The sequence below is a fragment of the Populus euphratica genome, unplaced genomic scaffold, assembly GCF_000495115.2.
Source record: "Populus euphratica unplaced genomic scaffold, PopEup_1.0 scaffold35.1, whole genome shotgun sequence".
NCBI classification, from domain to species: domain Eukaryota; kingdom Viridiplantae; phylum Streptophyta; class Magnoliopsida; order Malpighiales; family Salicaceae; genus Populus; species Populus euphratica.
Genome location: NW_011499860.1, coordinates 131,466 through 146,731, shown reverse-complemented (window position 1 = coordinate 146,731; position 15,266 = coordinate 131,466). Strand labels below are relative to the sequence as shown.

At 33.2% G+C, this 15,266-nt stretch overlaps 1 long non-coding RNA gene across 1 annotated transcript in view; it reads left to right on the top strand.

Moving 5' to 3' along the window:
• Positions 1 to 1,507, top strand: part of LOC105124448 (uncharacterized) — a 19,094-nt gene extending 17,587 nt beyond the window's left edge. The window contains exon 3 of the long non-coding RNA XR_842048.1: positions 1,316 to 1,507. This is a non-coding gene — a long non-coding RNA (uncharacterized LOC105124448). The remainder of the gene's footprint in view (positions 1 to 1,315) is intronic.
• The last annotated feature ends 13,759 nt before the right edge of the window (positions 1,508 to 15,266 follow it).

Below are 15,266 nucleotides of genomic sequence, written 5' to 3'. Positions count from 1 at the left end.
TTGTTGTTGTTGTTGTTGTTGTTGTTGTTGTTGTTGTTGTTGTTGTTGTTGTTGTTGTTGTTGTTGTTGTTGTTGTTGTTGTTGTTGTTGTTGTTGTTGTTGTTGTTGTTGTTGTTGTTGTTGTTGTTGTTGTTGTTGTTGTTGTTGTTGTTGTTGTTGTTGTTGTTGTTGTTGTTGTTGTTGTTGTTGTTGTTGTTGTTGTTGTTGTTGTTGTTGTTGTTGTTGTTGTTGTTGTTGTTGTTGTTGTTGTTGTTGTTGTTGTTGTTGTTGTTGTTGTTGTTGTTGTTGTTGTTGTTGTTGTTGTTGTTGTTGTTGTTGTTGTTGTTGTTGTTGTTGTTGTTGTTGTTGTTGTTGTTGTTGTTGTTGTTGTTGTTGTTGTTGTTGTTGTTGTTGTTGTTGTTGTTGTTGTTGTTGTTGTTGTTGTTGTTGTTGTTGTTGTTGTTGTTGTTGTTGTTGTTGTTGTCATCTATAATTTATACACTTAACCTCCTTGTGGTTCGACCCCGGTCTTGCCGGGTTATTTATTACTTCGACACTCCTGCACTTGGGAGAAGACATCAATCTTTTAGTCGTGTCACTTCTCTCTTGACAGCTTTTTTTTTCTTTTTCTTTTCCTCTTCTTCTCTGTTTTAGGCACTTGATATGCAACTAAAGGGCTGCTGGCTACTGGTCTTTGTCGCCCCTATGCTACTACTGGCTGAAGAAGGCGTCGATGCGGCTCACGGTGAAGATCGTGGGTCTATGGCCGCTAAGGTGTTGCTATGGCTCTATTGGCGTGGTGGGATTGAGAGAAGAAGACAATGTTGCTGCATGGGGAGGGGTCATTACTACTAGAAGAAGATGAAGAAACCAAAGGGAAAAAGTTGAGGGATGACCGACTTTAGCTTGCTTTTGACAAAGGGCCAAAGGAAAGCTAGTCACCAAGAGCAGGTGGGCGAAGGCTGGAATGGGAAAGAGGAAGTTCTGAAATGGCCAGGGGTGAGGGTGGAACTTTGGCTGATTTCGATAGAAGAAAAGGGAGAAAACCCTAAAAATAAGAGAGGCGGTCACTATGTTGATGACTAGGAGAGGGAAATCGGGTGAGGTGGATGCCGACTTTGTTTGGTTGGCGGGTTCAAGGAAGAAAATCACAGGAGCCAAAATAGGGGTGCAGCTGCTTTTAAAAAATATGAAAGCTTGGGTTTTTTTATCTTTTTTTTTTTGGGCAGCTGTAGGGAAGGCGAATTGGCCAAACGGAGAAGGTCCCAACTGAGGGGGATCTAGTTTTTTTATGGAAGGAAAGGGCACGACGGCCTGGAAAATGAAGAAGTGATAGGGTTTTTAGGGTTTTTTTTGTTTAGCTGATGGCCCCCCTATTAATTTTCCTCCACCACCGCAGCCTCTAAATTTTTCTCCTCCCCTTTTTTTTTTCAGTGTAGCATGGTATTTATAAGACAAGTATTGCTAGGTTTTCAAATTAGTCCCTCAACTTTTCTTTTTCTTTTTTGGTAAATTTTGGTTTTTCTTATTTTTTTGTATATTTGAAAGCAAGTGACACGATGAAAAGATTAATATCTTCGTACCAAGTGTTATACAACATAAATCAAGATTAGTTATTTAACAAGCAAAGTATTAAAGAGTGAACAAGATAACAAATATAAAACATGTTAGTATCAAACATTAAAGTCCATATTAAGTTTACATTATACTTATTCTTACACCATTAGTGTAACCTTTTCACCTTGACATAATTAACTTAGCTAGACATAATGAAAGAAAGCAAAATAGATAAACAAAATAAGAACATAAAAGTTAACTAAGTAAAGGAAAGGAAATGAAAGGCATAAACTTAATATTAATGAAAACAAAGCATAAAAAATACAAAGAGAGAAAGGAAGAGCATGATCTTGATCTGGAAACCAAGATGCCTAAATGCATGGCAAATGCCTCCTTTTATAGGCCAAAATTGGAAACTATTGATTTGATGACTAATTGATAAGTGGGTGGCCAACTTTTGACTTGGTGACAATCCTTATCTTCTCTTGTCTGCCCAAAACGTCATTGATAACGTCAAAATTGGAGCCAGTTGTAAACATGAAAGTTGTAGGTAATTGTCTCATCTTTCTTGTGTAAAACATTCAGCTCATTTGGACTTCTAGAACTCCAGATATGGCCAAAATACCGAACAGTGCTCGGGCTGGAAGACAGATTCGGGCTTCTTTGTTGTTGCTACAATTTGGACTTGATAATGGCCTTTTTAGATCTTGGGCTCCATATGAACGTTGTAGGCCTATGTCTTACCTTTCTATCCATATAAAGTGCAGCTAAATCTGAGATCTACAGCTCTAGATATGATCGAATTACCGAACAGTGTTCCGATTTGGATTGCACCGACATCTCTTTTCTAATTTTGGTCATCTTTTTGCCCTTGCAAGTTAAGTTCTTAAAGTCATCAATCAATCCTTTCATTTATGTAATAGGCCTGCATTTAAAATGAACATTTACCATAAATTAAAGGTATATTATATTATTAGATATATTATTATAAAACATGCTTTAGTTAAGGAGTTATTGATATTTCAAGTGCAAAATGATGATATAAAACCATGATAAAAATGCACTTTTAAGTACTAATCAGCAAGCAATATCGACGTCGGCTCAACAAGAAAAATCAGTAATTGTAAAATTAACGCATTAAAAGTTGAACGCGTTTAAAATACTTTTAAAAATTTAAATTCTTCTGAGATGACGTTGAAAATGCTAAAAACGATGCAAATATATCAAAAATACATTTTTTTGGGTTTTCACTTTTTTTTACTATTTTTTATTTTTTCTGAAAATTGATCAAAAACATTGGTCAAAAATTGGGTAGCAACAGATGCCTCCTCTTTAGAATGCTTACGAAGAAAAAATTCCTCAATGTTTTGCATAGTAAGCTTGTAAAGAAAATAAAAGGTCTTCATGGCTTACTGAGTGATCCACTCAGTCAAGGACTTCACTTTTTAAAAAGAAAATGGTTTTATTATCTTGGGTGACCCGCCTTTTTTGAAGAAAAATGGTCTATTTTCAAAGGTGACCTGTGCATATACTCACATTGGTCTAATTTCAGGGGTGACATGCCCACACATACTTATACTAGTCTATTTTTATGGGCAACCTACCCACATATACTCATTGTGGTTTATTTTCAAGGGTGACCTACCCCCACATTCTTATACTAGTATATTTTCACTAGCAACCTGCCTACACATACTCACACTGGTCTATTTTCAAGAGCGACCAACCCACGTACACTTACCCTAGTCTATTTTCACAAGTGACCTGCCTTTTTTATTAGGTTAACCTAAAATCTCATTTGGCGATCTCCTTTAACTAGAACAAAAATTGGTGTGTAGCTCGATCAACCTGAAATCCTATCTACTAATTCCCTTTACAAAAAATAAACTCTATATGTGGTTGGTTAACCTGAGATCCCATCTAGCAATCTCCTATAACCATAACAGATAGAAAGATGTGTGTGTGATCTCATTATGATGGGTGACCTACCTAGATGAAAGTGATGGTCTCGTTATGATAGGTGACCTACCCAAGTGAAAGATGATGGTCTCATTATGATAGGTGACCTACCCAAATGCAAGATGAAAAAAATATGAAGTGGTCTCATTGTTATGGGTGACCTATCCAGACAAAATAAAAAATGGTCTTATTATAATGAGTGACCTACCCTAGGTCTTATTGTGATGAGTGACCTCCCCAAAAAGAGTGGAAAATGGTCTCATTATTATGGGTGACCTACTCAGAAAAAATATTGGTCTCATTATAATGGGTGACCTACCCAAGTGGAAAAAAATGAAGAGTGGTCCATTGTAATGGGTAACTTACCTACCTAGGTGGAAAATAAAAAGCAGTCTTTTTATAATAGGTGACTTACTCAAATGCAAGATGGTCTCATTATGATGGGTGACCTACCCATATGCAAGATGATGGTCTCATTATGGTGAGTGACCTACCTAAAGAAAAAATGATACTTACCTAGCAAAAAGACTTGGCTAGAGAAGTCCTAACAAGATAAGGTTGACAAACTTAATGCTTCCTGATTGCGAGGTTGACTTGAAAGCTCCTCTTGATGACAAGGTTTATTTCCTCTTTTCTTTGAGATTTTCTTACTAGCAGTGTTCATCTCATTCTTTTCTCATTCCAAAATCTAAACCGATGATTATTTGTTATTATCGACTCAATGATTCTTTTTTTCCACAATCTTGTTGGACTTCATTAAGGATTTTCCTATAACAAATCACAAGCATATACAATGCTTTGAGGTTAGATGACATGCATGCATCTTTACCTGATTTTAAATATAGGTCCTTTCTCTTTGATGATTCATCGTCATAGGGTGTCTTTGTTTGCATTCCAAAGCTTTCTTTGTTTTTTCGATACATTGGCTCATTCATGTGCTAACCATCACTCAACTATAAATACAATCCTATCTTAGGTTGTCTTTGATGGTTACTGCTCTTATTGTTTATTAAGCTTGACTCTGCCTCCAAGTGTGTGTTGCTTGGTTCATCATGAATGATGAGAATTATCCTCTGATTAGTTGTGTGCATCATGCCAACACCCATCATAATGGTCAATTAGTTATGAACTTGCCTCCAATTGAAACATACCCTTCAAGTATATGCGGTCATCCACCTTCATGAAACTACCACATTATCCTGACATGCATCTCATACTTTGTAGTAAAAGGCTCATCGTTATAATCTCCAAATGCTTCTCCATAAATTTCTTTCAACTTGTCAAATCAAATCATGAAAAGAAACATATTGGCATAATCAATAATGTTCATCATCCATATTCATGTGGTGAAGTGCGCATTTAAGCTTCAAAACAGATAGTACCATAGTCAGTCTCGGTAGTGTGCTTCTTTTCTATATTCATTAGAATACAAGTGCATAATAACATTTATCGGGAATCATAACCATGTTTTAGAGGATAACCTAAGATGAAGATGTCCTTCAGATGCAACGTTGCTTATCAAGTGCAGCTGAAATTCACTAGATCATAAATTGTCAACATTACCCCTAGTAATGATTTGAATGCTCGTTCATCTGTTTATACTCAAAAAGTTTTTTCCTTTGTCATTATCAGATGTTAAACATAACTTTGATGGACTTTGACGACGATTTTAAATATAGGTCCTTTCTCTTTGATGATTCATCGTCATAGGGTGTCTTTGTTTGCATTCCAAAGCTTTCTTTGTTTTTTCGATACATTGGCTCATTCATGTGCTAACCATTATCTAATTTTTTTTCTTTGTCCCCAAATGATCTGAATATTGCTTGTTTTTCTTCTCAGGGTCCACCATATTCCTCCCTAGGTGGTCAACTTTTTAAGGAGTGTCGAGAAATGTTGATGTTATTTTTGTCAAGGATTTTGTAAATTTGATCGATATTCTTCTTCTTCTTTTTTACAATCTTTCTTGTTTTGGAATCAAATCTTATATTTAAAAGATCATGTTTATTCAAGTCTAATTATTGAAATGAAATCAAAGAGATGTCTGTTTTTTAAAGTGTTTTTTGAAATTCAAACTTCTGTGGTCAAAGACCCAACACACACTATTCAATGTAGTCCTTTAATTGTCTTGTATTTTGAAAGCAAAAATGACCTGTTGTAAGATTAAAATAACTTTTTTCATGGTTCTTTATGTTTGTTTTAATCTTTGATCTTGAATATATCTTTTCATGGTCTGCGATGAGGTGACCTTCTATGAATTTCAAAAAATAAAACACTCAAGTCAAAACTTAAGGATTCATCAAGAAATATTGTTTTCTTTTTTAACCCTAATTTTATTAGCATGCATAATAATAAATAGCTTGATTCATGAAGTCATAATCCTTATGGAACAACTCTTCAAGTTTTGAGATCACCATTTATCGGTTCAGATTGCTTACTTAATTAAAAAGGGCTTTTAAAAGCACATAATGCAAGCTATGGCTTGTGGCTATGAAAGAAAGACATTTTACAAGCTCAAAAGGTATTTGAGGATTTCAAAAACTTAGGATCAACGTTAACTATTAATCAACTCTCTTTCTTTTGTTGTCATTGTAAAGAAAGTGACATATAACCTTGTTAATCTAAAAGATAAGAATTCTCTTAACATAGGTCATAATGCAAATCCAATTTTTTTTTTATGAATAATCAATCTAAATTTTTCTTTGAAGACACTAAAGGCTTTATCTTAGGCATACCAAAAGACATGAAACTTGATTTTTTTTGTATTGATTTTTTGCATTTGCTATGTCTTTCCTCAATTGAAATTTCTTTTGCTCCTCTTAGAAATGATAGACATTCTCCTTCTTTTTGTTTTTTTTTTTTTGTTTTTACATAGCCTTCCTCAAAGTTTTTTTGGATGGCCCTAAATCTATAGCTTTTCTTCTTCTAGACCTTTCTTAATCATTGGACTTTTATTCTATAAATCTATGGCTTTTCTTCTTCTAGCCCTTTCTTAATCATTGGACTTTTATTCTAAGCCTTCCCCTTTATCCATTAATTATATCAATGTCTTCATCCTTCCCAATAATATATCTCTCATTGTCCCTAGTGTGGGGTGTAATCCTAGTCAAGGTTTCTTGAAAGAAATATTCTCTCAGACTCAAATGGGGACTACAAGGGATATAATCTTTAGAAAGTGAAGGGATAACAAAAATGACTTTTTTCTCATTTCAAGCAAGGTTTGTTAGAACTAATAAATTTTGACCTCGTCTAGTGTAATGATTTGGACTTATAAGAATCATGATTCACGAGTCCGTAACTACCAAATCCACTACATGTCATTATACATACTGCTAAAAATTAGCTATATGATGTGTGGTTCAGTTTTAAGAGGAATGAGTTCAAAATTGTTTTGTCACCTCATGTCATTTTCAAGCATCGAATCATTTCTATAATTAAAATACTTTTAATTTTCAGGATTGATTAATCTTAATCGCATGTTAGAGTTTGATCAAAATATTTTATCAAAATAACCTTTAAAGGAAAACATCTTATGCTTTTAGAACAACAAATAGATAAAGAAAAGACATGTTTTGTTAAAGGATGAGATGTGATTCCAAAACAAAATGTAAAATGCTAAAATTCTATAAGAAAAATGATTGATAGTTTAACCCCTTCGTGGATTAGCTTCTCTGGCAATATCTGTGTTTTGCCAAGCAATTCTGATGACTTATCATTCTGAGGATGTTCCATGACAATATGGCTAATGACAACCTCCTTCACAAGTCTTTTACTTACAACTTCCGGACTTGATTTTTGCAATTATTCAATTGAATGGCCTGAAATCCCCCCATGATATTCAAATCTCCTGTTTGGATTATATCACATAGGAAATAGTGGTTCCATTGGATTTAACGGAGTTAGGTAAAAAGTCTGGAATAGAGTAGATGCTGGTAAATAAACTCAAATGGAAAAGGGATGTTAATCCTGACAAAGGTACTTGAGCAGTTGATGCTACAATGAGATCTGATTGGACCTCATAACTAAGCTTTCCCACCTTCAAAGTCATCCTCTAATTCATCTCCCATCATTGTTCTGGAATCTGTGCCAGAATCTTCAATTTTCCCCCTCTTCATAGCTTGTTCAATTCTTTCAGCAATCTTCACAACATCATGTGCTGCTAAACTAGAATTGAGCTCACAATAGGGGTGATTTCAAGAAGGCCAATGCACCATGTTGTCATTAGTTAATGATTGAAGGCATTGTTGTCATTGTTCATGACTGAAAAGAAGAGGTGCAGCTTCAATAGGACGTGGACAAGCAGTGTTCCCACATAAGACTATGTAGACATTCCCTTTCCATTTGATGCTCTATACTTGTTCGGGCAGATCTGAGTTTAGCTGCTTCACCTTTGATGCTCTTAACTTTCTTTTGACAATGAGCCTCTCTCTGACTCCTTTTTTTATTATCCATCTTTTTCAATCCAGTTTAGTAAACCTTGGATAGGGAAACCTATTTTTTCATCTCGGTACATGCATGATAAATGTAAAACATGTAATCTATATGATGAACTTGTCCTTCAAGAGGTGACATATGGTCATAACTCTTGCATGATGAAACAAGAACTTTTGTTCTTATTTAAACTCTACAAATAGAAATTTCTTAAGTGATGACCATTATATCCCCCGTAAGTCTTGAATTCAAGATGCTTTAAGAAAGGCTTACTCATATGCAAAACAAATATTTACAAAGTATACATCCTAAATACGGGTTCTAATCTCTTTATGTGAGATAAAGGGTAGGTTTACTACTTTGTCTCTATAAAAAATCTCTTGTTATCCTAGTAATCACCCTCGTAAAGGCGATATGGAGGCTCAGCAGGCACTGAGAAGGTATGTGTACCAACCATCACCAGTCTAAGCACTCAACAAAGAGTTGAGGTTTATACAAACTTAAACCTTAACTAAAAGTCATAAGGTAAACTGCTAGTACCCCACCCAACCTGAAGCTTGTGTGTACGCTTTCAAAAATTAAAACTTATGATGCATGAAAGAATTCTATACAATGCATAAATAAAACAAAAATAAAACAAAACACAAAAAAAATTTAACACATCAAAACACAAAGCTTAGTTCGATAAAGTTGAAAACAATACCTGTCCCAGTAGAGTCGTCATTCTATCGCACGTCACCCTCATAGTGTCTGTTGGTGATTTTTTGTTCTTTTGCTTGATTGGTTCTTTGAGAGTCGTCACCTAGTATTTGATTGAAGGCTACTAGGAAACCTGAATATACTAGTCTTTGTCAGAAATTAAAGGGTAAGAGACTGATTGTGGTTAGGGAAGGTATTAGCATCCCTAACGCACTCTACCTGAGATAAGCTGCTTTGCGGTTTGATGTGATGATAAGCTGCTTTGCGATTTGATGATTTGATGTGATTTGAAAATTAAAAATATTAATCAAATTCTAAGGATTTAATAAATCAATTATTAAATCCCAGAATATATGTAGAAACATGTTCTTAGATTTTCATGGAGAATAAACATGATTTTATTTATCTTTGAGATATTTAACGATATTCAAATTAATCACATAATTCTTTTTATTTTTTTTATTTTTATAATTTAAAAATATACATAAAAAAATACAAATACACACATCTCCTTTTACTATTTTCTCACTCATAATTACATGTTTACACATGTTTACAATGTGAACAAAAATCAAAATTACCAAAACAAAACCTTAACAATTCCAAAATTATATAATACACTCCCTAAAAATAACACTAACTGTAGGGAAGCCATCTGGAAGTTGCAGGAACACTAGTGGCACGTGGACCTCATGCAACACCGCCATAGCGACGTGTGGACCCACGTACCGCCGTGAAATCCAAAGAGCGAGGGAGATCCGTAATGGCTTCCTCCCCTCTTCACCTTCCTGTTGGCCGTGAGCAACACCTTTACCTGCAAGCAAGTTTGTTTTAGCTTTTTCTTTTATATTTTTGGATTTGTTTCTCTCTCGGCAACTCCTTTTCTTTTTCGTTTCCTTTCCTTCTCTGTTTCAGGCGCTCGGCAGTGCGACCAAAGGGCTACTAACGACTGGGTCTTTGTCACGCCTGTGCAATGGCTGGCTAAAGAAGGCGCCACTGTGGCTGACGATGAAGACCGTGGGTTTGTGGCCGCTGAGGTGTTTTTGTGGTGCTATTGGCACAGTGGGACTAAGAGAAGAAAACGACATTACTGCACGGGGAGGGGTTATCGCTGCTAGAAGAAGATGAAGAAACCAAAGGGCAAAAGTTGAGGGATGGCCGACTTTGGCTTGCTTTTGACAGAGGGCCAAAGGAAAGCTGGTCACCGAGAGCGGGCGGGCAAAGGCTAGAATGGGAAAGGGGAAGTTCTGAAATGGCCAGGGGTGAAGGCGGAGCTTTGGCTGATTTCAGGAGAAGAAAAGGGAGAAAACCCCAAAAATAGGAGAGGTGGTCACTGTGTTGATGACAAGGAGAGGGAAATCAGGTGAGGTGGCTGCCGGCTGTGTTTGGTTAGCAGGTTCAAGGAAGAAAATCATCAGAGACAAAATGGAGGTGCGGCTGCTTTTAGAATATATGAAAGCTTGGGTTTCTTAATCTTTTTTTTTAGGCGGTTGCAGGGAAGGACAGAGAGCTATGGGGGAAGGTCCTAGCTAAGGGGGATCTGGTTGTTTTGATAAAACAAGGGGGCACGGTGGCCTAGAAAATGGAGAAGAAAGTGATAGGCTTCTTTGGGGTTTTTTTTTTAGCTGATGGCCCCCTGTTAATTTTCCTCCGCCACCCCAACCTCTAAATTTTTCTTCTCTCCCTTTTTTTTCTTCACTGTAGCATGATATTTATAAGAGAAGTATTGCTAAGTTTTCAAACTGATCCCTCAACTTTTCTTTTTCTCACTGTAGCATGGTATTTACAAGAGAAGTATTGCTAAGTTTTCAAACTGGTCCCTTAACTTTTCTTTTTCTTTTTTTTTTTGGTAAATTTTGGTTTTTCTTATTTTTTTTATATTTTTGAAAGCAAGCAATATCAACGTCGGTTTAACAAGAAAAATCAGTTATTATAAAATTAATGCGTTAAAAGTTGAACGTGTTTAAAATACTTTTGAAAATTTAAATTCTTCTAAGATGACGTTGAAAATGCTAAAAACGATGCAAATATATCAAAAATATATTTTTTTAGGGTTTTCACTTTTTTTACTATTTTTTTATTTTTTCTAAAAATTTATCAAAAACATTGATTAAAAATTGGGTAGCAACATCCATCACCATTGTTTTAAGGGAAATATCATTACAAATATACTTTATAGTTGCATTTGAAACATTATCTTTGGTATACATGTTTGATGCCTTAATTTGATTAATTTTAGTGACAACTATATCGACTTTAATTAATAATTTTGTAGCCTTAACCAATAAAATAAAAGATATAGCATCATTTATAAGATATGCCATATTTTTTTAACATTCAGTCTTGAAAGTACATACTTCCAAATTATTTAGTGGTATTTGACAAAAATATCATATTTATATCAAATATTGGTAACAATCTATATAACTGCCATGAAAATTAACATAATTGAAATAACCATAGTTGTTTGAAATGCCTTTTTAAACTATGTTCATATTTATAGCAGCATCTTTCTGTTAGAACTTTTAAAAAGCCCCACTAAAGCCATGTTTGTTTCCCGAAAACTAGTTTCCGGGAAACTACTTTTCAAACTTTCCCGTGTTTATTTGTTATTAGAAAAGTTGGTATATGGAAAACACTTTCCAATCAATAAAAAACACTTTCCGGTCAACGGAAAACGCCTTCTGGTTAACGAAAAATACTTTTCAGTTAAAGAAAAATTTGACTTGGTTTTTAGGAAAATGTTTTTCTTTTTGGCTGTATTTGTTTTTCGAAAAGTGGTTTCCAGAAAATCACTTTCCAAGCCTTCTTGTATTTGTTTGCAGTTAGAAAAGTTGATCAACGAAAAATATTTTTCAATCAAAGGATAATTTGGTTTTGTTTTCAGGAAAGTGTTTTCCACTTTCCAAACCTTCTTGTATTTGTTTGCAGTTAAAAAAGTTGATCAACGGAAAACATTTTCCAGTCAAAGGATAATTTGGTTTTGTTTTCAGGAAAGTGTTTTCCTGACAAATTTGGGAGGAAAACACTTTCTGGAAGTTGTGAAAAATTTATAAATGTCATTATTTGCTTATTATATCAAATTTGATCCTTAAACTTTTAATTGCTATATATATTTTGTTTTGCATATTTATTTTTTAATTTCATCTCTTAAAATTTAATTTTTATATTAATTTTGGTTCTTATTTTTATAATTTCTATTTGCTTTTTTCTTATCATTTTTTTACTGAAATTTTTTATCTATCAAATTTGATTCTCATTCTTTTGATTGTTACTTATTTTATTTGAAATAATTTATGAAATGTTGATTATTATTATTTTAATTTCTTCATCTTTTATTTTTTTAATTTTTTAGATTTGATCTATATTATTTTGATTATTATTTATTTTATTTGAGATAATTTATGAAATTATATTTTTTTCAATTTCATTTTCTTTCAACTATTTAATTTGTAAGATTTATTCCTTATTATTTTAATAAACTTGAAAAAAATAAAATATTAATAAGTTATTTTTTAGTTTATTTTTTATAACATAATCAAACTATTTCCCAACTTATTTTTTATTATTCTACCAAACATTAAAAAATAATTTATTTTTAGAAAAAAACTAAACTGCCGAAAAGCTAATTTAATTTTGCTGTAATGTGATACCGGACCATCAAGATCTAATTAAAACTGTTAGAAGTTGCTAGTGGAATCATAGAATTAGATGGAGCTGAAGCTAGAAATTGGCATTTGTTAGGCCTGCGTTTTCATTCTTTGAAAAACGTGGATATGCCATGACACAGCATACAGTCATTAGAATATGAATATGTACAGTTTCACTTTTGAAATCTTTGTAAAATAATACCTAATTATAACAAACAACCAAACTTCACCTCTACGTCTCTTGATCATGCAGCCTCCCCACATGGAAAAGAGATGCTATGGAACACATTGATTGGAATATTAGATCAAGTAGGATGTCCTTTGATTTTCGACACTTTGCTGTCAAGGGCCATGAATTTGCCTCATAATATGAATAATGTATGGTAGATAAATCAGTATCGATAATTGAAGTAGTTAGGGTTTCACATCCACACGGTAGCTATTCTACTAATAGTTGCAAAGAATCCTATGCTCTAAGAATTCAACACCGAATAGGTTTGCAAGAGAAGAGTAGAGCTCTCTGAAAGGAAAGGAATAAAGAGGGGGAAATGTGTAAATTTGGTCTCGAGTCCACATACTCAGAGTGTTCGAAATCTTCCTTGAATAAGCATTAGTTCTAATCCTTTATTTTCAATGAATTCTCTCACCCTCTAGAATATTTTTGCAAGAGAATCGATGACTTCGAAGATGTTCTTTTGTTTTGCATGCCTATGTCACCCTGAACTTTCTAGTCTTAATTTGAAACTCCAATTGGAACCATATCTACAGTTGAGATTTCCTTATGGAGTTGACAAAACAAAAACCTTTACTTTGGTGCATGCATGGTTCCCTATTGATAGTTACAATCTTACAATACTTGGCCAACTAGGGATCAACTCTTCCTTCTTGGACCGTTTGAGAATTGAATGTGCACGTGTGGGTTGCGCCAAATGTAGTCGAACAGGGATCGAACATGTGATGAGCAACTGGGAAGTCCTTCTGTTCTCTTTTCAGCATATAATACAAGAAGATCATGGAGCTGATAGTCACAAAAAGAAAGAAGAATAATCACAATATCTAATCAGCAAATCACAATTTGCAACCAAAAGATTGTAGAGAGAATGACTGTTTTTTCATACATTTGAATTTTGTGGTTTCGAATCTATAATCCCGACGTCAAATTCGCGTGCTAAAAGTTCAAAAGCAAGATGCGAAGCTCGCATATCGGTAGAGGGAAGATTTGAGAGATCATAAACTAGCTTCTAAGATATCCCACGTTGAAGCAAATCATTCATCCTTTAGCTCTAGGTTCATTGCTATTAGATGTATAATCTCATTTATTATACAAAAATTTGTAAGTGGGTGGGTCTAAGGACATATTAAAATATATGCATTCAAAAGTAAAATGATGTATGCATGGTATTTCATTTCTTGGTAGAAAATTTAGATTCTAAGATGGGATTCTTGATAGCATAATATCTGGCTGATAGGATCTTCTACGGTTCGCAGCTCTTCAAAAATTAATTCTCTCAGAGAACATAATTCTGTTTTTTTTCTTCTCTTTTCTCCATTGGTCATCAAGAACTTCACTTTTACAAGACAATAGCACTATGTACCAGAAGGTGCATTTCTTTTTCTCGAGTGAGTATAGACGTGTATGGCGCTCCTTGCAGATACTCCATAGGCAGATCCTTTAGAGAAAGTTTCAATCAAGTGGCTTTTTGATTGAAAGATGAAGAGACTAACTATTGTCATATACAGGCCTGGCATTTTTATTGAAAGGTAAAGAGACCCCAACTATTGTCATATACAGGCCAAAATTGCGAAGTGGCATTTTTATTGAAAGGTAAAGAGACCAAGTACTGTCATATAGAGGCCAATATGACGAATTGTCAACAAGAATTATTAATTTGGTCATTTAGAGGCCAATATCACGAATTGTCAACAAGAATTATTAATTTGGTTATGTATTGCTAAAATAAAAGAAATTACATTTATTATTGTATATTGAGTACTATAACTAGCAGAAAAATCCTAAGTGAATGAGAATGTTTTTTATAGGTCGATAAAACTAGACCCAGGTTTAACAATATCTATAAAAAAAATATTTTAAAACTTAAATTAGTATAGTGTTTATTTAAGTAATGGAAAAAATAAAAAGGTTCAAATGTCCATTTAGCCTTGTTTAAATCTTATATCTAACTTATATGTTTTTAGACATATATTATGTGGAGAAATAGAATCTAGAGATATTAGCTTTAACAAATCTTTTATTTGAAGAGATGAAACTTTGTATATATAGATTTTTTTTAAATAAATATGTTAAGAAATATCTAAGATATAAACATACACACATTATAAGATATTTATAAAAGTGTATATATTGTATAAAATATATTTATAGATTTTTTATTTATCATCAATAACAAAATCTTTAGTACATGTCTTTGTTTAAATAAAAAATATCAACACAAATATGTTTTCTACATAATGTTGTCTATATATCCATATATCTAATAGATTCTTTCAAATAAAACAAAGTTTGATTACTAATGATTTTAATTTCTTTTGTTATAATTTAATAAAAATGAACAATCTTCCATTATATAATTGCATAAGTACTAAAAATCTGACGTTTGTTATGATGCTTTCTATTCAAGTTGAATGTGAAGTTACGGCTCCTATTTTTTTTTTTTCATTTTTTCATTTAGAAATTTTTTTAATCCTTTTATAGTAGATAAAATTAGGCTCGAAATTATATATATATATATAAAATAAAAGATAGATCAAAAAAGTAAATACGGAGAAAATAAATGTCTCCCTCTGTATTCATGATTATTTTTATTTTAATCTAAAAATTAATTTTGTTCATTTTTCAATTGATGAATTTGAGAGATGACAAAGAAAGTGGTTTGAAAATAGCAAAGAGAGAGAAATTTATCGATTTTGATGTTTTTCAATGACAAACTCGTTATTTTTTTGTGTCAATAAGTTTTATTTAATGAGAAAAGTTTG